General features: G+C 38.4%; 1 long non-coding RNA gene across 3 annotated transcripts; it reads left to right on the forward strand.

Moving 5' to 3' along the window:
* The first annotated feature begins 1,255 nt into the window (after positions 1-1,255).
* Positions 1,256-11,182, forward strand: LOC136848739 (uncharacterized). 3 transcript variants are annotated; one of them, XR_010856109.1, is made up of 4 exons: positions 1,257-1,284; positions 3,115-3,305; positions 4,995-5,197; positions 10,841-11,182. It is a non-coding gene; the product is annotated as an uncharacterized lncRNA (long non-coding RNA). The 3 variants fall into 3 exon arrangements; XR_010856110.1 differs by lacking the exon at positions 3,115-3,305 and having other exon boundaries at positions 1,256-1,284; XR_010856108.1 differs by lacking the exon at positions 1,257-1,284 and having other exon boundaries at positions 2,089-3,305.
* Positions 11,183-22,759: the final 11,577 nt, after the last annotated feature.

Below are 22,759 nucleotides of genomic sequence, written 5' to 3' on the forward strand. Positions count from 1 at the left end.
ATTTTTTTTATTTTATGCTTTCGTCTAGCGGTATCATGTATTTTGTATTTTTTTTTAACAGTAATTTTCTTTTCACTACACTAGGAACCTTTTTTTTCGCAAAGAGAGCTAAATTACAGTCTATTTTTGTCTGTTTAATCGGAAACTATTAAAATTGGAAGTATAGGTAGTATGAAATTGCTGATTTCCTCTTACCACTTTATGGCTAATGCTTTCAGTATTTTCATAGAGAATGGTGTGCGGAATATAATCTTTTTTACATATTTTCATGACTTACTTTAGATGTTAGGTAAACTTTGTGTGTTTGTTTGTGTGTGCATGTATTTTGTATTTTGTTATCGTCACTTTGATTGCAAATGTTCCATTGCAACTTTGGTTCAATGGTAGGAAACTTGTCAATGTTTTCTCCCTGTCTGGGCCATAGTTATTTTGCAGTATATTTTGGAAAATTAGACTTATTTTTTAGATTTTTCACTAATAACGACTTACTGAACTATTCTTCTCACGATCAATTCACGACTGTTCCAGTTTTGTGTTGCCTTGTGAAATCTTCAGCTATTAACAGGAGTTTTGAAGTTACCATTTCGAAAACCTGTGATCCATTTTGTTTCCTCTTTTAAACGATTTTCAAACATTTCTCTCGCTACGGTTCGAGCGATGTATTCTTTTTTTTTTTTAAGTAACATTTTATTCTATAAGTTTTGACCTGTTCGATATTATGAAACAGATGAGTGAGGTATTATGATTCAGTATTATCTCTTATACAAGTACATATTGTATTCGTAGTAGTCATAATAGCCGCTAAACTCGACGATTTCTTCACTTATTTGGATGCTTTGCCTCTACGAAGCCTTGAATCATAGATTGAGAGCAAAGAGAGAAACACATTTATTTATTCTTCATTTCAGGTTCAAGGCTTTTTTGTGACAAACGTATCCAAAAAAAACTGCAAAGAACTTGAGGTGGTGAGAGGTCATTCTCACTATTGCAAATACCGCATGTATGTGTGTGTATATATGTATATATATATATATATATATATATATATATATATATATATGTATATAATATGCACATATATATATACAAACATACATATACATATATATATATATATATATATATATATATATATATATATATATATGTTTATATATAAACGTAATGTGTGTGTGTGTCTGTGTGTGTGTGTGTGTGACGTGCATTCATGCACTATATATGCGGACAGCGCTTTGACATTTAACTATTCTGTTCCCAATCGGTGTGGAGAAAACAGGCAGACAGGTAGTGATGGGGGGTTTTCCTGCTCCCCCCCCCTTCTCTCTCTCTCTCTCTCTCTCTCTCTCTCTCTCTCTCTCTCTCTCTCTCTCTCTCTCTCTCGTCTGTCTTTAGTGGGAGAATCAGCAGCGAAAGAAGTCTTGACCGTTCGTAAAAAATGGCTGATTGACATTTTGCGTGTGAGAACCAACACTAAATGATATACCGCCGAATTCGTCCATAACCAGTGTCAATGCAGTTGGAGGGCCACAAGCGCCCTCCTTCGGGAAGTTCCAATTTACTGTCATGAACCAAGGGGAAATGAACCTTAGGAGCACGCGCGCCTCGTTTTTGTTTTGTCTCCAGTTGCATATGATACTCAAGTTAGGGTATTTTGTAGATAGAAGAGGGGATTTTGTGCGTTCAAGTTCAGAGAATTATACGATCGGAGTCCTGTGTTGCCTTGACGCCGTGCCTGGATCTTGCTGCTTTTTGCTTGCCTGCTTGACTCGTGCAATGGGACTTTTTCCCCCCCTGAAAAGATAACTGCTCGTTATTCTGAGGTCTTGAATTTTACAAAAAAATCTTTGCCTCTTCATTTTTTTATTTATTTACTTTCCTGGAAGAGATATAAATTTTACAGATATTTTCATGTTCCTATGCGTGTATAAGTGATCATTGCTCTCTCTCTCTCTCTCTCTCTCTCTCTCTCTCTCTATATATATATATATATATATATATATATATATATATATATATATATATATATATATATATATATATATATATATATATAATATTATGGGCATTGACACAGATTTATCCATTGAAATGAGACTAATTGACTTAATTATCAGTGGTTATATTTCAAGGATTCTGCATTCCTTTCAGCTAATGATTGTTTTTAATGTTCTGCCTATCATTTACAGTTGTTGCGCCATCGTTGTTTCTTTAACCCTGGCCTGTTTCTCTTTTGCGTGGGATCTTTTGATGTAATGGTTTTATGGGTATCGTCCTGCGTAAGTGTGGTATTGAATCAGGTTTATAAACGTCTTATGGCCAAGAGATAAGATTTTCTTACTTTTTTTTTTTTTACTGGCACGGATTCATAGTCTGCTGCTGAGGTTACGTTATTCATATATATTGATTCTGTTGTTAGCATTGTTGCCTAATGTATCTCTGTGTATAACAGTGATTAATAGAGAAAACTTACTTTTCTGTTGAGAGTGCGGTGGACCTCGACAGCTATTTCAGTTTTCTCTCGACTCATGCAACGAAAATTGAAGTTGAAAACTCAGACATCAGTTGGTTGTAGAGCACAAAGTTTCAGTTGTACACACACACACACATACACACACACACGCACACACACACACACACATACATATAAGCAATGCGCTGAAACACTTGTGTTTTTGTTTGTATAATGAAGGCCTGTGGCGGTAACGTCCAGCAGATTAACCCAGCTGTTGTGGCTAAAGTTGACAGATGTTCCTTGCGTACCCAACGCATGCTGTATATAAAAAATATATATCTCAGCCATAAATATTATTATAATCTTAGAATACAATTTAAACTGTTGAGAGAGAGAGAGAGAGAGAGAGAGAGAGAGAGAGAGAGAGGTATTCAAAAACACTTTCATGCCGGCGCAATGCATAGAAATATCCTTCTAAAAACTATAACATCTTTTTTTTATTTGTTTATATTTGTATTCGGTTCTACTGCGTTCAATGTCATTGTTTCTAATCCATATGAGTATCAAGAAATATTTGAAATATTACACGTCTATGTAATATTTGAAATATTACACGTATATGTAATAATAAAGCAGTAAATAGTGAAATGAAAATATTTTAGATGACAGCCTAAGTGTTTTCTTCGAGGATTTAACTTTGAAAAGGCTGCTCTCCTGTCATCGTCACTGTCAAGTGTGCAGGCAACTGGGCGCCGTCAGCAGGGGACATGTTGACAATACCCGCAAGGTGCGATCCAGCCGAGAGGAGGATGACCCTTACGGCTGCATTTCCTTTGCTTAGGCTTCCTACAAGGTGGGCATGATTTCTGTACCGTTACCATGGGCACGTCTCTACCTCTTTCCTTTTGTCATTTATTGGCTTTAGTACTTTGTAACTTGATACTTTAAAAGTGAATTTCTAGTTTTCGTTCTTAGTGGTTAGTATAGTTGATATGAATTGGTTAAATTTTTGAAAAGTTATGTCGATTTGTTTGACAGAAAATTAAAAGTTAAATAAAAAATTTGCCAGCTTATGAACATTCGATAAATGAAGACAGCGCTCGTAAACCTAATTCAGAACATTCACGTGGTTTTATATTACTTAAATGTCTTTACATTTAAAACGAATGTGTCTGCGGTGGATAAATCCCTTCTTGCAGTTTCATCCGAACACGTTTCTGTGTGTCGTCTTTCTCGCTTGCGTGAACGTGTTCATAAGCCACGAATCTCGACCATTTAAATCTTCTCGCCTTTTGAAAGATCATATTCCTGTTTGCGAGCTCTTAGAAGCTGTCAGCATCTGCAGGACATGAATTTGGTGCCACTGCTGGGGATTATCTCTGAAAAAGATGACGCACAGAAATCCCTGCTCATTTCCCAGAAGCGTCTGGCTTCTCAGGATATTCTAGAAGTTTTCTTTGTATTGTTATAAGATATTTAGGTTTTATTCTCGCCATTCCTATTTTTTTAGGAAGACGTTGGCGTGTATGTATTTGAATTTTATTTTTCTTTTGTAAATTCTTCCACTGTTCAAATTCGTTAATGTTTTAAATTTTTCTTTTTATGAACAAGGAGGTTCTAATGAACATTTATTCATGGAGAGTAGCGCAGTATGCATCATATTTCATGCTTACCTAATATCGTACAAGATGATGTATGTAGGACTTGTGGGGAGAAAAAGAAACTGTGATGCATTTATTTTATTTTTGTAGTATGAATAAAAAGTTAATAGAATGATTTTTGTAGTATGAATAAAAAGTTAATAGAATGGTTTTAAAAAGTGTTTAAAACTTTGTGTAAAGTCAGAACTAAGAATTTTCTTCAAGTACTAAAATTTGGTTTTGAAACAAATAGTTTGAAAGATAGGAACACTGCAAATGTATTATTAGCAGATTTTATATCTGGTATTTGGTATAGTTATAAATCTGGGTTGTTGTTAGATGATCCATATTTAATTGTTTTAATAAGAGAAAGTATATACAGTAATAGGTATGTATTGCGTAAATCATTTAAAAAGCTCTTATTCTCATTTTACACATAGTTACCTGGAATTTTAATATATACAGATATACATGAGTATGTATACTATACAGTACATCGGTATATGTATATGTATGTACATAGTAAATTTAAGTATATTTATGTATATAAAATATTATGACATATTTGTTGATTTTATACATAAATTGCATATATTGCATATGTATTGAATAGTAAAATGAACTTTAAAATGTCTTTTTCTAAATAAAAGATAAAAAAAAAAAAAATTCATGTCCGGCGACATGTGGCAGAGGTTCAGAGAGGGCTCTTCCGTTGGTGGAGGAAGATAAAAAATGTGCGAAGAGGAGAAAGGTTATACCTTAAAGTTGCGTGCGCACCATGAGCTTGGTGGAGCCAAAGTTAACAGGTCATGGAAACGCATCTGAGAATGTATCATTGGGCATGCCTTGTCGAGGTGGTTTTACTGGCAGCGAATTTATGAAAATGTTAAGTTTCTTTTCAGGTTGTACTGGAAGACCTGTCATTGAAGAGAAGACCGTTCCCCAGGCAAATTTGTCGGATGTGATTTACAGTTTCTTGTCTCCGGGATTTTAATCTCCATGTCAGAGCTGCGAGGAATTACTGTCTTAGTCCAGAAAATATTGAAAGGCAACATTGGAATAGAAAGCTGACTTTCGATAATGGAAGCTGAAACCCCTGCCTAAGGTTAGACTGAATCCATCACATATCACTGAGAGATTATTTAATGGTATTACATTTATTCGAGTGCTCGTAAAAACTAAGGCCACTATTATGTATAATATAAAAAAAATTCTTTTTTTTGTGTATGGGTGTATTTAGGGCACTGTGTTTTAACAACATTCAAAAGATGATGGGTAATTTGATGAATTATCTTTTGAAATAAACACAAACATAAACTATGCTCATGGATGGTGCAGGTATCTTAATAGATTTAATGGTTTTGATTAGTCTATGCCTTTATATCTCTCGGTTAAGTTTTGGAGGTAAATCTATTGAGGTTATTCGACAAATTAGTATTTTAGAATGTTCCACAGTTTCATGAGTCCTGAATTATGGGGTCTTTCAATCAGATTTCGTCCAGTTGTAAGATAAGGAGAAACTTGTTATGGAAATCTCAATCTCTATATGGTTAACAGTATACGGTAACATTTAATTTTTTTACTTGTTTATAAATCTACAGAAGAGTCATAATCACCATGTAACTAAAAGTAAATAGAATTTGATACACGCTACTCTTAATGCAGGCCATTACTCGCTCTATAGTAAAATTCTTTGTGTATAGGACACTTCTTCAATTTTTTTTTAATAATCAAATACACGTTTACAGAAGTAATTAGTGGTTGCAAATTCCAAAATACTTAGCGCGCTTTGTACGCAAATGGCGGTACAAAGCGTAGAAGTTTAATAGCGTGAAGGAAAATATGACATATTTGTGTGCAGGGCAGAGGTTTTTTTCTCTGTATACGAAAGCTTCTGCATTTAAACATGTTTTGCGGATAATATGAGACTTTTACCCTTATATTCACTTTGTGAACTCCTTGCGATTTTCTCGCCTCCGCTTTTTTTTTTGTGTGAATTGTAGCTTTTTTTTTTTGTGGTGCATTAGTCTCCCAAAAATTCAATCTTGGATTATTATGCGATACTCCAGCTCTTCATCGCAAAATTCAGTACATATCATCTTTGTGAAAGTAGAGAAACTTAATAATATCCACGCCTTGGTTTTCATAATGTCAGATAAAAAATTAATTAAGTTAGTTTTGTCTTCATATATGCATCCAATCAGTTGTGAAACTCGACACAACGAAGCGGATCCTGTCGAATAATTACGTGGACTAATCGTGAGGTCTCGAGTGTAATACTAACCGAAAAGGGAAGCCACTGGAAATCAATTACAGGGACTGGAAGGTCATTCTGGGAGGATTGATTAACGGGTAACATGATCCGCCTCATTAAAGCCTTCGGCTGATTATAATTAAGAAGAATGGAGGTTTTCACTTCGGGTAGGGTTGATAAAACCAACCCCCACACGACGACCTCTTAGTGGCTTTTCAAGTACGTATGCACTTGTTTAGGAACTGGAGTAGGTATTTTCCTGGTTACTAGTGTGACTGGTTGCATTCTGATCTGCTGAATATTCGTGACAGTGTTGGAAGAGCTAGGCTCAGTATCTGGAATTTAAGTCATAGGAATGAATAATTTGATATTATTGTTGAAAGAAAGTAGTTTATTTTTAGTAATGTCAGGCCAGCAAGTAAGCAAACACTTCATTTTTTTTTTTTTGCAGATTATGTGAGCATCCCCTCGGAATGCAGGATTTTTCATGCTTTCACATGCGTCATGCACACTCAGGCGCTGGCCAGGCGCTGTCTTCATCTCTTGTAGCCGTTCTTACGTTTTCCCGCCCTCTGCATCCACTCCCTCTCCCCGCAGACATCAAGGCATGCAACCTCCTCCTCCTCCTCCTCCTCCTCTCTCACTCGACTTTTTTTCTCCCTCTCTCTCTCCCTCCCTCCTTCCCTCTCTCCCTTAAAGCCTACCCACAGAACATCTCCTTCTCTTCTTCCTCCGCCTCCTCTTTCTCCTTCCCTTGACGTTCCTTTAACTTACTCTTGAATTTCCTCCTCCTCCTCCTCCTCCTCATCCTCATCCTCCTCCTCCTCCCCCTTACTATTCCCCATATCACCACCCCGATTCCATTTCTTTAGCTTCACCTTTGCCTCCAGCTCGTCTTCTCAGTTCCCTCCTCCTCCTCCTCCTCCTCCTCCTCCTCCTCCTCCTCAAACCCATCAGCTCACACTCTCATTTGCCTCCACCTCCCAACTCCTCCACGTTAATACTCTGCATCTCTCTCTCTCTCTCTCTCTCTCTCTCTCTCTCTCTCTCTCTCTCTCTCTCTCTCTCTCTCAGTGAACACCTTTACCTTCCGATGTCCTCCTGCCTCCGCAGGACATCCGCAGTTCCTCCCCGTCAGGATATCCCCGTGATCAGCAATGCGGGCTAACCTCAATAAATCCGTAATTCGACCCGAAGGTGGAATTCTGTCCCCCCGAAGATATCCATCCCCTCTGCATCAAGTATGTGAGTGAGTGAGTGAGAGCGAGTGAGTGAGTGAGTGAGAGTCCTTTTCGCCTCCTTTAGATGCTCCTCAACCACTGAGTTTCACTGAACCCCTTCAAGGAACCAAGTTTCACGTGTCTTCCCCAAGGCCCTTAACTCCTCTCCCCACAAGCTTTCTCTACTCCATATCTTCCCATGCTTGTCCTCCTAAGGGAGGCTGGGCAGGAGGATGGAGAGAGAGAGAGAGAGAGAGAGAGAGAGAGAGAGAGAGAGAGAGATGCGGACTCCGCCGAGGGAATTTGTGGATTGGGGATGGGGGCGGAGGTGGTGGAGTCGAGTGTTGGTGAGTGAGTGGTGGTGGTGGTGGAGGGGTTAACCGATGGACGTCTGAAAGGCAACACTTGCTAAACTCATTGTCCCAACTCCTAATGCACCCACATGATATTCACATTAGGTTTGACCCATGTGCTCACTACTACAGTACCCTGTTGACGCCCTCACGCATTTCATGTCTATTAGTCACTCATTTGGAGGGTCTCTCTCTCTCTCTCTCTCTCTCTCTCTCTCTCTCTCTCTCTCTCTCTCTCTCTCTCTCTCGCGAATAATAGGCCGTCGCGTCGCCTTCCTCAAGAAATCAAGACAAAGCACTATTTTACCGAAATGCTGCAGATTTTATGCTAAATGTGCAAACTTTAGTTTTGCAGTTTGACCTAAGAGGTTTTCTCTCTCTCTCTCTCTCTCTCTCTCTCTCTCTCTCTCTCTCTCTCTCTCTCTCTCTCTCTCTCTCTCTGTGTATATAGCTACTTTTATCCAAGGTATTTGCATGTAAGATGGTTGACACAAGGTGGTTAAGACCTAAGATTTTTCCCTCAAAATGAGTTAGTTTTATTTTATTTTGCAAAGTATAAGAAGGAGAGATTTTCTGATAATGATTCAAGAGGAAAAAAATTGGATATAAGATAATTAGTACAAATGTGTGCATCTCGGATTAATGAGGAAAGCAAAAGTATAAGAAGAGTCATTTATTTCAATGAAAGCACTCATTATAAAGCCATGAGTTGTGAGTGCTCCGTATGGAGTTGGCTGATTTATAACTGTTGTGGGTACGATTACTGCCACCTTTTTGTTCCTTTGCAGCGATACCTTTTTAGCACTTGAGATCTGATAATGGCCAATCCAAACTGTGTCATCTTGACATTGTGCATTATACGCTATTCTCTCTCTCTCTCTCTCTCTCTCTCTCTCTCTCTCTCTCTCTCTCTCTCTCTCTCTCAGGGAATCTAGACCCCATTGCATGGGGGTGAAACCATCCTTAAAATATTCTGTACCTCTGTCCTCGGTAGACGATACAGCTCTAGGTTGCTAGGACAGTCATTATGACCAATGTCGCAAAGAAAAGAGCAAAACAAATCAGACAGTCGTGCGTGTTTAAAATTGTCCTTGTATGACGTCACGCGCGAACGTCCGCCTCTTCAGGTTGCGGGATGAAGAAGATCGCATCCAGAAACAAACAATAGCTGGCGGGAAACGGCGTTCCCTAACTCTTGGGGATTTCTTCTTCCATTTTTGCATGTACTGTAAACATTGCTGAGATTATGTAAGATTTTGAATTTTATGAGGCAATTACCAGGCATTTAGTATGCTGGTAACAAGACAACTTGCAGTTCTAGTCAATAAGTGAATAAATTGCAAGTCACTAGGTCTCGCAAATTCAAAATAACTGATCTCGTCGCGGCGTCAGACACCGGCGACGTTCAAAGAGAAACTTAACTATTTGTGTTAGGCGAGGCTGACGCTGTGGTCACATCGGGTGATTTTACATACCTGAATCTCGTTGGTTTCTTTGCCGGGATCGGTAATTGGGTGCTACCTGTAGAGCAGGGGCTCTTTCCGATGTGATCGGATTACTGCTTCGTTTACATGCAAGTGTATATAACGTATCTATGTAATGAGATTTTTTACATTAGACAAGCTATGTATATATAAATAACGTATGTATATATATATATATATATATATATATATATATATATATATATATATATATGTGTGTGTGTGTGTGTGTGTATAATCATAGACTGAACAATTGACGTTGCTGCTGTAGAGTTAATCAAGGAATGTGGCAAATAGGTAATGGGAGGAGGGGTTGAATGAGAAACGTTTGAGTTGGGAATGGTTGGGGGAGGGGGAGTGGTGGAGGGCAAAAGAAGGCAGTCTCCGCTTAAACTCCGCCACCTGCTGGATCTCCACGCAACAAAAACCACGGCAGGGGCCAACCTCCGAAACATGCTATGTAACCCACGCTCACCCCGACGCCAGCCAAGATACCGACAAGGCACGCTACAGTCGCTACTGCCAATGGAGTTGCTGCTGATTCTGCTCCCTTTCCTCACCCCCGCTACCCTCCCCTCCCCCTTCTTCCCTCCCGCCACCCATCCTCCTCCCATCTCTGTACATTTCCTCCACTCCCATAGTCGCTCCCTACTTCCATTGCCCGGTCCTCTTAACTCTTCACCGCCACAATAAGCCAAACATACAAGATCTCCCTTCCACCCCTTCCTATGCTGCTACTCGACTGCTGCAAGCCCACACACACAGTCACACATTCTTCTCCTCATGTTTATAGTCTATTCATCTCTTCACATCTGAATGTTTATCATATTTGGTGTTGTTAATATGACTGTATTTGTAAGAAAGTCCCCTATTATTGTTATTGTTATTGTCATAATTATTATTGTTATTTTACCTTTCCAAGAAGAGTTATTCTCAGTCCTCTATCGCCCTCCTAAATATATTTTAGTCAGTGCTATTCCTTGCTCTGCTGTCATAATAAATACTTCGGCTTGCCGAATTGCACATACTTAATACCCAGCCTTGCTATGTCAGCGCTCCGCCCACCAGTCACAAGTTCCTCACCTTGCACGCCTGTAGACTAAGAAGCACTTTCGCCTTGATAAATGGCCGAACAGACCTTCTATTGGGATGAAGTATTGTTCCTGTTTTGCAAGAGCTAAAGCTAATGGGACGGACAGCCTTATGTCCTTTATATAGCCAGCTTCCGTAGAAAGCAAGGCAGATGAATAAAGGTTGTAAGATTGAGGAAGAATAGAAGTAGGAAAAGAATTCCACAGCTTTTATCATCTCTTTTTCTTTTTCTCTTTTGCGTGCGTGTAAGGCATCTTTTTGTTCACGACGCCTTGCAGTTGTTAAAGAATTGAATAATTCTAAGCCTAGTTATACGATTAATGTGAAAACTTCTACCTTTAATAGGGAAGATGTGAATATCTAATGCACACCTGGCATCACGGACTTCCTGGAAATAGTTATGCAACCCCAGGGTTTGCCTGATGAGCCCCTTGGCTTCTACGACATTTGAGTCACCCCCGTTCACAAGAAACGATCGCGTCGACCCGTCTAGGAAAAGTTTGACCGCCCAACGACGTCATCGCAGCAGACATTGCGCCGCATCAGAAGTGGGGATTTTCCTTATAACAGGGAAATTCCTAGTTACCAAATACAGGAGGATGCTAAAGTAACTTCAGTTTTGTTTGATTTTCCTGGATGGAGGTAATGAATTCTTCGCTCTGTAAATTAATAGATCAGTGAAGCCTAGAGGTAGAGTGCTTTGTTTCTCCTGTTTGTTTGCAAACTCTTTCATCTGCGCTCCCGGTTTTACGTAAGAAAATCCTCCTCGACCTTCCTGGGATGGATACCCACCCTTCGGAGCCCTGCTAAGGGGATGGGGATTGATGAGTGGGGAATTACATTCGCAGCAGGTACTCGTACGTCAGCATCACGACGATGCGCTACTGTAATTCAGATGCTGGGTTATCTGGATCACTGAGTATAATCCGAGCGCTTGGCTGCATAGCCAGTGTCATTGAGAACAGGGCCCAATGAAGAGTCCGTTGATGAATACCGCCTTCACCTGCGTTAGGGTTTTCATTGCAGGGTTTTTCGAAGGAGGGTGCCTAGGCTCCTTTAATGCCAACGATCACCTATTAAAAGTTGAAAGGAAAAAATGATTGCAGTAGCAATTTGTTATTTCCGCTTCATCAGTAAACCTCTGTGCACGCAGTTCTGTGACTCTTTCACTAGTCTTATGTAACTTCAGAACCGTAGAATGTGATCGCAGGAGTGTGCTTACGTTGATGGAATCATGCCACGCTTGACCACAAGTAATTTATAACTGTCAGTAAAAGCAAACCTGCCACTCGTGACTGAACAATGGGCCTTTTTAAAGCGCCTTGTGGTTACTGCTATGATCTCTATTACATAATAGACACCCTCCAGTTGGCGCTACCAAGAAAAACTAGGAATTATCACACGAATACAGGCTCACCCAGAGAGAGAGAGAGAGAATAATATAGGGAGGTGAGTTATGTCGAGAAAAATATATTTGAATGCCCAATCATTATTGTATCATGATTTCTTGTCGAGATATGCAAATTCTTGATTACAGTTTCAATTAAAATTAAATTTCTTCACCCTGCAACCAAGCAAAGAGGATTAATTCCTGAGTGGACCTCGCCTTGCTGAAGAAAGTTCAATGTCCCTGGTATTTCCGTTGTTGAATGTTGCTTTCGATTTGATTTCTCTCTCTCTCTCTCTCTCTCTCTCTCTCTCTCTCTCTCTCTCTCTCTCTCTCTCTCTCTCTCTCTCTCGTCAGATATTTAGCATACTTGAAATATTGCTCTGTCCGAGTGCCAGCAGCATCCAAGGAATTTTTCTTGAAATCAAGTGAGTTGGTCGATTCCCTTTTCCCACAATGGTAATTGCGACTTAGAAAATATCTGGAGACTTCTTGCTTGACCATCTCACATAAATTTTATTCATGGCGTTTATTCCTATGGAGTGTCCCACTCGTATTGTATCAGTCCTTAAGTTTTATTTTGTAAAAAAAACGAATATTTTTATCTTTTTTTTTATTGCGGATCATTTTCCTTATCCATAAGTTTTATATCGGCACTGAACTCCTCTTTTGTAAAACGATGGAACTGCTTTTCTGACATCTCCCATCATTTAAGATGTTGCACAGCGATGAGATGAACTGATTTCTCTTCTTTATATAAATTTCTTAAGTTTGATTTCTTTATTTCAGAGTCTCTCTCTCTCTCTCTCTCTCTCTCTCTCTCTCTCTCTCTCTCTCTCTCTCTCTCTCTCTCTCTCTCTCTCTCTCTCTCTCCTGTTACTACTATTATTTTATAGTTTAGAAAATAGTCATAATTAGCAATTGTTACTTGCAGTTTGTGATTTTTAGTCCTTTTGATACAGATTGATTCGTTACCCGTCTGAAATTCTACTGGCTAGAAATTTATACCTTTCTTTCTTGGTTAAATTATCATGTTATTTGACGTTCTTGTGGATTACCGAAATGATTTAGACAGAGCACTCGTTTGCTTATTCTTCTCTCTCAATGTGTGTATTTAAACTCCCTATTAAAATCTGCCTGAAATCTATTCACTTGACCGCGCCAGTGATCAGCGGCTTTGAGCAATTATGGTGTCTGTCCGTAGTCCCCAAGATTTCTTCTTCAACTTTCGTTTCAGAGATGCTGCTCTGCCACATGTTGCGTTCTTAAATTCTCATGTTTTATTGGTCGCAATCTGTGTAATGTAATGTCCTCAGTTAAGTATCAAAGTTTTGGAAACCAGTAAAACTAATCACTAATTTGTAAATAAAAATGGCAATGCACGAGTGTTGCAATTCATGGTAGTTTTTGTTAGGCGTTAGATGGTGATTTCTCTCTCTCTCTCTCTCTCTCTCTCTCTCTCTCTCTCTCTCTCTCTCTCTCCTCCTCCTCCTCCTCCTCCTCCTCCTCCTCCTCCTCCTCCTCCTCCTCCTCTTCTTCTTCTTCATCATCTTCTTCTTCTTCTTCCAGACGATGCAAAAGGGATAATGATGATTTCCTGGAAATGTAATCACTCAATCCAGTGTTTGTTGTAGTTAAATGACTCCGCCGCCGTGGGGCCGAACCTCGAGAGAAGCGCCGTGGAGGAAGAAAAGTATGCGAGCGATGCATTCCGGTTTTATCAGAGTTGGCGGGTCATAGGCTGTTTAAGAAACCCGACAGCCAGGTAACACGTCAGGCGATGTGGTTGTCCCAAAGGGCAAATTAAGCGCACATATCCCCCTTGGACTTGCTTCTCCCTTCTTTTTTTGTTTTTTTTTAGTTATGGTAATTACCTTTTCTGAATCCTAGTAAAGCCCTCGCTAAGCGAAATATGAAAGCGTTTGAAGACATTAACTCGAGAGAGACATCCTCATGATACAGAAGGACAATTCTTCATGTGTCCTTGCCGAGCGATTCTGGAAGAGAGAGAGGGAGAGAGATGAAGATGCTGGGAATGAATGCACGGGCCCTGGGATGAGGAGGTGGGGTGTGGATCAAGGGAGGAAAGTGGTGAGGAAGAAAGGGGGGGCGGGGAGGAGTTGTTGAGGAACCAACCGACAGGCGAACGAACGCCCTCATCACAGTTCCGGTGATAGCCTCGCTTGAGGTCACACACATCCTCATGATCAATACATGTCTCGGGATTTGATGCCCTTGCTGCGTGCCACGGGACATCTTCACCGTCCGGGTGATGCCCGGTGTCCCCGGTCGGGTGAAAAACATTGCGGTCGCTCATCAGAATGGTCATCATGACTCCATGTGTGTGTCCTGCGCATTGTAACGGGGTTACTCGAGGTCCTGTAGAAGACTTGGGTCAAGCTTCTTGGGGTGAGTTCTTGGCGAAATCAAACATTAGGTACGCGTGTTGAAGTGGAATAAAAGTTGAGATGCTTTTATAAATTATATAAGGAATGACTTTCAAGTGGTAAGCGTTAGTTTTAAACATCTTTGTTGAGACCAATCACGAACATTGATTGACATCTCTCTCTCTCTCTCTCTCTCTCTCTCTCTCTCTCTCTCTCTCTCTCTCTCTCTCTCTCTCTCTCTCTCTCTCCTGGGGGTGGGGTGGGGTTCTGTCTCCGAGGGGTATGAGCAGCGGCATTGCTTCAGTAGTATAGGGGACATAAAATAACAGAAAACCCATTCCAGATTGGGGTGTTTATATGTCGAGAAGGAATCCTTAAATGTCGAAGAGGAATCCAACCGGTTATGCCATAAGATTTATATCATTAATTGGGATTCAGAGAGCCTTTTGTGAGAGAGAGAGAGAAGAAAAAGAAGATGATGATGATTTTCTATTGCTTGAGTTTTTATATATTTTGAATCACTTCATTGCAAAATGGAAATTATGAGACACGTACACACACGGCCACACTATATATATATATATATATATATATATATATATATATATATATATATATATATATATATATACATACATACATATACATATACATATATATATATATATATATATATATATATATATATATACATACATACATATACATATACATATATATACATATATATATTATGTATGTATATATGTATGTATGTGAACTCTCTTATTGCACATGTCGCAATTTACTTTATTAAAACCCTATATGTTGAATTATTATCTTTCTGTTCGCTATTACGCAATTTCTCTATGCAGTGGCAAGTAGCAGACGTTTTTTCTAGTATTGCAAGTTATTGAGGGAAAAATTTTCTAAGGAGGGAACTCTCATAGATCTCAGCTCTGTCGTCGCCATATACCATTAGGAAAGTGCGTTAATACGTCTCCCGACAAAATATGATAGTGATCCAACTAGCGTAACAAGCATATGAGGAAGAAACAGTATTGAATGATTGATCGATTGATCCAGCTAACATATGACGAAAACCAGGATAGACGGGAAGATAATCACTACATTTAATACCTCTCTCTCTCTCTCTCTCTCTCTCTCTCTCTCTCTCTCTCTCTCCTCTCTCTCTCTCTCTCTCTCTCACAGCGTTAGTGACACGTGCAGCCACAAGAGGTAAAGGTTACTTTTTTTTCCTCAGCTATTTAGCTAAATTAGGTTTTGAAATTTTAATGGAATGGCATCAGTCATGTTTTTAATATCCAGTATATGTATATGTATATATATATATATATATATATATATATATATATATATATATATATATATATGAAGTTCATTTGAAATTTTTAAATTCCTTTTTTATTATTTCATATTCGATCAATAAGCTGCTTTTTTCTTGGGACCTACAGCTTATTGTGGAATCCGAACGACATTATAACGAGAAATGAATTTCTATCACCAGAAATAAATTCCTCTAATTCTTATATATATGTATAACATGTGCACATTATATATATATATATATATATATATATATATATATATATATATATATATATATGTGTGTGTGTGTGTGTATAGACAGAAATTTATGTAAAAACTCTCTCTCTCTCTCTCTCTCTCTCTCTCTCTCTCTCTCTCTCTCTCTCTCTCTCTCTCTCGTTAATTTCCACCCACAAGGCTTCAAATAACTCTCAATAAACCCATCCGACTAAGGTTAAAGTGCTCACCGGGCTGGTCATGGACGTCCACGCCGCCAGAGTTCAATATTTTGAGTCGCCTCCTTTTCCTAAGTTTTTTGTGACTCGCTTTTCCCCTGTTGATGTCAGAGTCGTCTTGAGGAGACTTTCGTCGCATAAACATTTAAAGAAAGAAAATCCAGAAGTTTAATCCTGGGCACTGTCCCTTATCTCTGAATGATAGTTTGGCGGCCGGAGAAATCATTTTAATCTCGCAAAAGTACATAAATATATAAATCGCCGATGTGAAGAACGACTGCAACGAAAGGCAACGAAAAAAGAACAGATAATTTTGATAATAATGCCAGGCACACCTGCGGCTTTTGAAACGTAGCCAGCGCCACGAGAATTTTACCCCGACATCGGTAACCCCGATATTGCATCCCCTGCTTGGAAGACCTCATCTCTCCAGGTTTATTTTGCTTGCACTTATTGAAGGAAACCATCTCGTGGTTTGTTTTATTCTGGAAAAATATCGTTTTGAGAAGTAGGAGTGGAGTATTATGGGGCGATCGGATGAGGGTGAACTGGTACAAAGAATGTGTTCTAGAGTACCTCCTCACAATCCCGAGTGATCTGAAGTGAGTAATAATAAGGGTTGATATTATGAGGGATAAAGGATTTCTCTAACCTTTACCTGCAATTTTCATCAATTATCTTTATTACTCCCTGGTTTTATTGAAGCCGAACTAAAGATCGTGTTTATTTTATTTAATAATGTCAACGCTCATGGATTGTTTTATTGATTTAGATTTTTTCTTAATCGTCTGCATAACTCGTGTTTATTGAGAATGGTGCATCTTAAAGGATAAAGAACAACGATAGGATATTACTTGCTCTGAATTATATCGAATTATATGTAAGTTTTAGTTTTTCACCTTCGTTCAGAAGGTGAAGTTTCTTTTGAGTATATATTAATGATATTATATTAGTGAATTTCTAAATATATATATATTATACATATATGTATATATAATACATATATGTATACATATATATATATACACAGTATATGCATGATTACGTGTGTGGGGCTTGGCCCATTGATAGAAGATTAGGCTCGCTGTTGCAAGGCCTTGGGTTCAATCCCTCCCCCATGCCCGCGCGATGACACCAGCTATGAACGGGTGCAAGTGTCAGCTGGAAATTAAACAAATAAAGAGCATGTGGCTAGCAACCATATCCAAAAGACCTGCTGAGAACCAGAAGCCAGATATATATATATATATATATATATATATATATATATATATATATATATATATATATATATATATATATATATATATATATATATATATATATATATATATGTATATATATATATATATATATATATATTCATGTGTGTTTATTTATATATATAATATTAATGTGTGTGTATTTGTGTTTGAGTGTGCGTTGTGTCTCTGTGCATATGTGCGTGTTGTAAGTGTTTGTTTACTTTTGCAAAATTTTTGGGTGATATATATTAATTATTTATTTGGTAGTCAATCGTTACGTTTAACCTATAAAGTAATGTCTTTGTGTGCTGAAAGGTTATTTCTGTACCCTGTTGCCAAATTCCTCTTTGTTTGTGACTGAATGAAGTTTATCATTATTATTATATATTATTATTATGTAGATTCTCTAATTGCAATTCAGTGCATTACTTCGAAAGAGATTACTTTGAATTAACGGGATGTAAATCCTAATGAAAATGAAGTCGACAGAGCTAAGAGAGGCTTTCTTAAGTAAGGTCATCATCATCTGGCGTTAGACGCGGCCATTATTCATACGAGGGTAAAATTGCCACCTTAAGAGTTGGCGCTTTGCAGCCTTTTAAATCTCTGCTCGCTTCCCACATGACGCGCGGCCTCGGCGGCGGAGCACCGCCATTCTTCTGTATCGTCATCGTCGACGCCGTCTTCGAAGGCGTCTCTGATATCCTATTCTCTCTTCTTCTTCTTCTTCGTCTTCTTCCCGCTCTCCATCTTTGTTTTCCTTCATTGTCCTTGTCTATCTTACCTCAGTTATGCTATCAGAGGATTTAGGAAGCTTCAATGAATCCCGATGGAATATAAACTAATGGTATTAGATTCTTTAGTGATGGACCATTTTAAGGGTTTGTTGTAAAAACGTTAATTTGATGCCATATAAAAACAGTTGAAAGTATATGTTTTGCAATGAGAGACTGAGTAAGAGGCCCTTGTATTTTCAGTATTAAATCAATCTCCATCTATTGGATTGTTGGTAACTCTCCAGCGTAAGTCATTCTATGATATTTCTTTCATGTCGAATGAAATTTCTAGCTTCAAACATTAAAATCTGAATTTTTTCTCATTAATACAGTTTATGCATACGGTTTGATCCAAGTTAATAATTCACACGGCCTCTGCTGAGAAACGTGTGCAGCGGTAAAGGTGAAATGATGTAACATAAGACCTCCGCTAAAGATATAGTAGGAGACCTGATATTACCTTGTTTGAGGGACCTGTCTTGTTATACGATATCATTAGGCCTCCTGCGGGATTGCTTACGCGAAGAAATCCCTCCATATCACGGCAAAGATTTTAGTGCACTTCAGCGTCCTGTATTTTCGTTCTTATGATCCGCAGTGTGGTGGTTTGAAAGTTCTTGTACATTGCAAGTCCGTTATTTCTTCGTGGGCTTTATTTTTATTTTAATTTGCCGGCCTTCATCTTTAAAACAGTTCTGAATTAAATCTGGAATTATCCCTGAATTCTGCAGATTGTGCCGAAGCAATCCGCTAGACGTTCACAAGGGCACAAATGGCGTAAATTTCATTTCAAAGAAATTTTGATACTGATCAAACTGGCAAAGAAAGACGTCTCGGACTTTCGCATATTGCAGATTAACACTGCGCGAGATTATTAGCAATTTTCATTAGAAATCTCCGAGGTGCTGGTTATTATCCGTCGGGGAATTGCCGCTAATTTAAATGGATAAGGGTGAGAAAGAGGACGATAAAAAAAAGGGGGGGTGTGGGGAAGGCGGTCTCCTTGTGGGATACCGCTGGAGGAGGAATGAAGTGACCAGGTAAAGCGAGGGGATGAGATTCTGAGGAGAAATAAAAATGGAAGAGGTCTGTGATACGTTATTATTGGAGGAGTGGGAGAGAGAGAGAGAGAGAAGGAAATAACGGAGAGGCAGATCTATGTATTTATCCGTCGGAAATATCATGGGTTTGGCAAAGATCGATAAGTGTGTCATTACGACGGTGTGATTTGGAATTGAGAGCGGGGATGATGATTATGATGATGGCAATCAGAGAGGGAAGGGGGAGTGCGGTTACTTTAATAGATTGTAAATGAAATCTACTAGGGTTTAAAAAACGTGGATTTGAAGAGAAAATATTTAGTGTTGTTTATATTTTCAAAGTCTTTTATCATTCTTCTGTATGCAGGAATAATAGGTCAAGATTAGAACAGTCTTTTACATTTTGTTTTTCCCATACAAATTTGATTCTAACCTTGTGTAAGTATATTTCCTATTTTACTATTGTCTTTTTTTCAAATTTTCAAGACCTCTGGTCCTACATTGTGTCAGACAAAAGTAATTATTCAATCCCTCTTTCAACCCTAAGATTAGTATTGTTACATCCACCGAATAACAATAATGAACGTCCTGTCTTGTACATTAAGAATAGAACAGTGTTTCTTCCTTGTTACCCAGTCCCTTCAGCTCCCCCCACCCTTGCCCACCCCGTCTGCCATTTAATTCCTCTCCCTCGTGTACCTTAACCCCCATTCCCCCTCCAACATCCTCTAGCAGCCCCTCCCCTACCCCCACACCCCTCCTACAATTTTATCCAGTCGCCGATTACGGCGATCTTTCTGACGGACAGTGAAAGATTAAACCTTTGTGTTGGCGGCCGCATTAAGAAACAGTTTTCAGCTAAATTATGGCCGTTGTTAGAGGTTTCACAAGCAGCACCCTCCCATAGTTCCACTACAATTTGTCAGCAATACTCCAGAGAAGGGACTGGCAAGAGCGAATGTAATTAAAAACTGTTAAAAAAAGAAAGAAATCATGATTAGTTGAGCGAGATATTGTTAGGAAGGGCGCTGTTCATTAGCATCTGTTATTTATTGGTCATCTTTATGACCAGGGCTTTACAACAAGAACTTAATCTAAGACATATAGAAGATTCACACGAGCCCTAAAATTGTGACAGAGTTTCTCATTTATGACAGCCTCCGTCCTGATTTTGAAATAAAAAATTTATAGTGATTATTACATCGTAACGTAAGAGTAAGTCAATATCCACTTTATTTTGTCTTTCCTATTACCGTTTATTTGTGTATTATTTGAGCGTGAAAGGGGAAGCACCTGCTTCAGAGATAATAAACAAATTAGAACCTTGTTAAACTATTACTGCCTTTATTTAATTTATTATATTATAGTAGCCTGGAAATTTTAAGGATCCGTTGTTGACCAGTTGTTGGTTTGTACAATATTTAATTTTTTTTATTTCTCCTATAAATGAAGGATTGACACTATCTTATGGTACACTCGTTATCTTGATTAATTTTTGCTATGTCATATGCTATAAGTATTACAAAAAGAGTATTAGTATTATCATTGCTGTTAGATCACTTATTTTATTTGTAAGTTGTCACATACCATGCTCTCTCTGTTGTCACATACCATGCTCTCTCTCTCTCTCTCTCTCTCTCTCTCTCTCTCTCTCTCTCTCTCTCTCTCTCTCTCTCTCTCTCTCTCTCTCTCTCTCTCTCTGAATGATTTGGAAGTACATTTATCTTCCTAGTATCGCATTGAAATTTGGGCGTTAGAGTGAGCCCAAATTATAGATATATAAAAGGAAAAAGGTGCAGAGTGGTGCCTTTCCCCTCACTGTTGATGGTCTGTCGGTGTTGCAGGTAGTTTGCAAACCTGAGGATAAAGCTTATATAATTTATTTGTGAAATATGCATGCTGTTCATCATGAAAGAAAGTATTGTTATTGTACAGTGCCCTGCCTTTGTTTTCGTTGTCTTTGCGGGTTGTCGTCAATGTTGCTTTAACTTTCTTTTAAAGGTTACATTTCAAAACTCTGAGAACATCACATCCTGTTCAGCATTCTTCGCAAAACTTATTAGGTTATTTATAATTATATATATACATATATATATATATATATATATATATATGTATGTATGTATATATATATATATATATATATATATATATATATATATATATGTGTGTGTGTGTGTGTGTATGTATGTATATAATATGCATATACATATGTGTATATATATATATATATACACACACACACGTGGATTATTGTGTAGGATAGTTTCATGTGTTGACGGCGTTTGATTTTTCCATTAAAAATAAGCTATTTAATAGTTAAGCAATGTTGTTTGTTGTTATTAAGATTTGCCTCATGTCAGTTGCTCTAAACTTTATTGGATGGCAAGGCATTTGTCATAGGAGGGCAGAAATCACGAGAAGCAAACCAGGTTTTTCTATACTTTTTCTTGATTGCTGTGTCAAAATGTAAAGGAACGTGTCATAATTCTCTCCGCAGATTGCTAACCCGGCTATCTATAAGACTTGTATCCCAACGTGTATATATTACTGGCTTCCACACAGCTTCTCTTCCTCTGATATTTCCTTTTTTGCCATTAAAGGATGGATGTGGTGATGTCATTAACGGTGGAGGAAGTGGAGCAGCTTGTTATGATAAGCTAGAATACTCTCTTCCGGAGGGTAATCATTAAGGCGTCCCGGAGGCTAATTATTAAATCGACAAAGGGCCTATTGGAAAACTGTGGTGTTAACGATTAAATTTCATGTTTATATACCTGGGGTAAGATGACGCTTTAGAAGCCCAGCACCCAAACGTTTCAGCTTATTCATGACAACGTAAATGGTTCGATCCTTGATCCTGATTGTCTTCAGGAACGAAACAGTAGTTCATCCTGCGGGTCACTACAAGATTAAGTAGTGAAGGTTACCTGGTCAAACTGCTAGTCATAATTCACGTCGGGCGAGTTGTAATTTAGAGCCTTGACTCCCCGTAGTAGTTTTTTTTTTTTTTTCCCACCCGCATCTTTTTTGTGACGAGACAGTATTGCCCGTTGTATTTCCCCTTGTTTTTTTTTTTGCACTCGGTATAGGCAGCCAGTCAGTCAGTGACAAGAGAGGCTAATGGAGCATGAAATGTCAGCCAGTCCTCTCCGAAGGCTCACAGACTTTGATGTATTGCTTATTGTGTGAATGGATTAATGATGATCTGTTGCTCTGTTCTCGAGAACCACTCTGTTAGCCATAGCCGTTTTTGATGTTTCTGTCACGTGCGGTTGCCTGCCTCTGCTCACGTGGGGCTGGTCCCTTTAAGGGGCTATTGATTCCTGCTTATTTGCAATGATAAGCAAAAAGTCTCAAGAGCATGAATATCTGGTAAGACCAAAACACTGGAAGGCAGACAGTGTATGTATGTATATATATATATATATATATATATATATATATATATATATATATATATATATATATATATATATATATACATATATATATATATATAATGTATACAGTATATATATATGTATATATATATACACTTTATGTATATATATAATATATATCTATATATGTGTGTGTGTGTAAAGGGTGCGTGTCCAGCCACTGATTATTACAAATAAAAGACGAAAAGCAAGTTCCTGAAGTATACCTCACAACAGACCCAAGA

This window comes from Macrobrachium rosenbergii, chromosome 19 (genome assembly GCF_040412425.1).
Source record: "Macrobrachium rosenbergii isolate ZJJX-2024 chromosome 19, ASM4041242v1, whole genome shotgun sequence".
Classification (NCBI taxonomy): Eukaryota; Metazoa; Arthropoda; class Malacostraca; order Decapoda; family Palaemonidae; genus Macrobrachium; species Macrobrachium rosenbergii.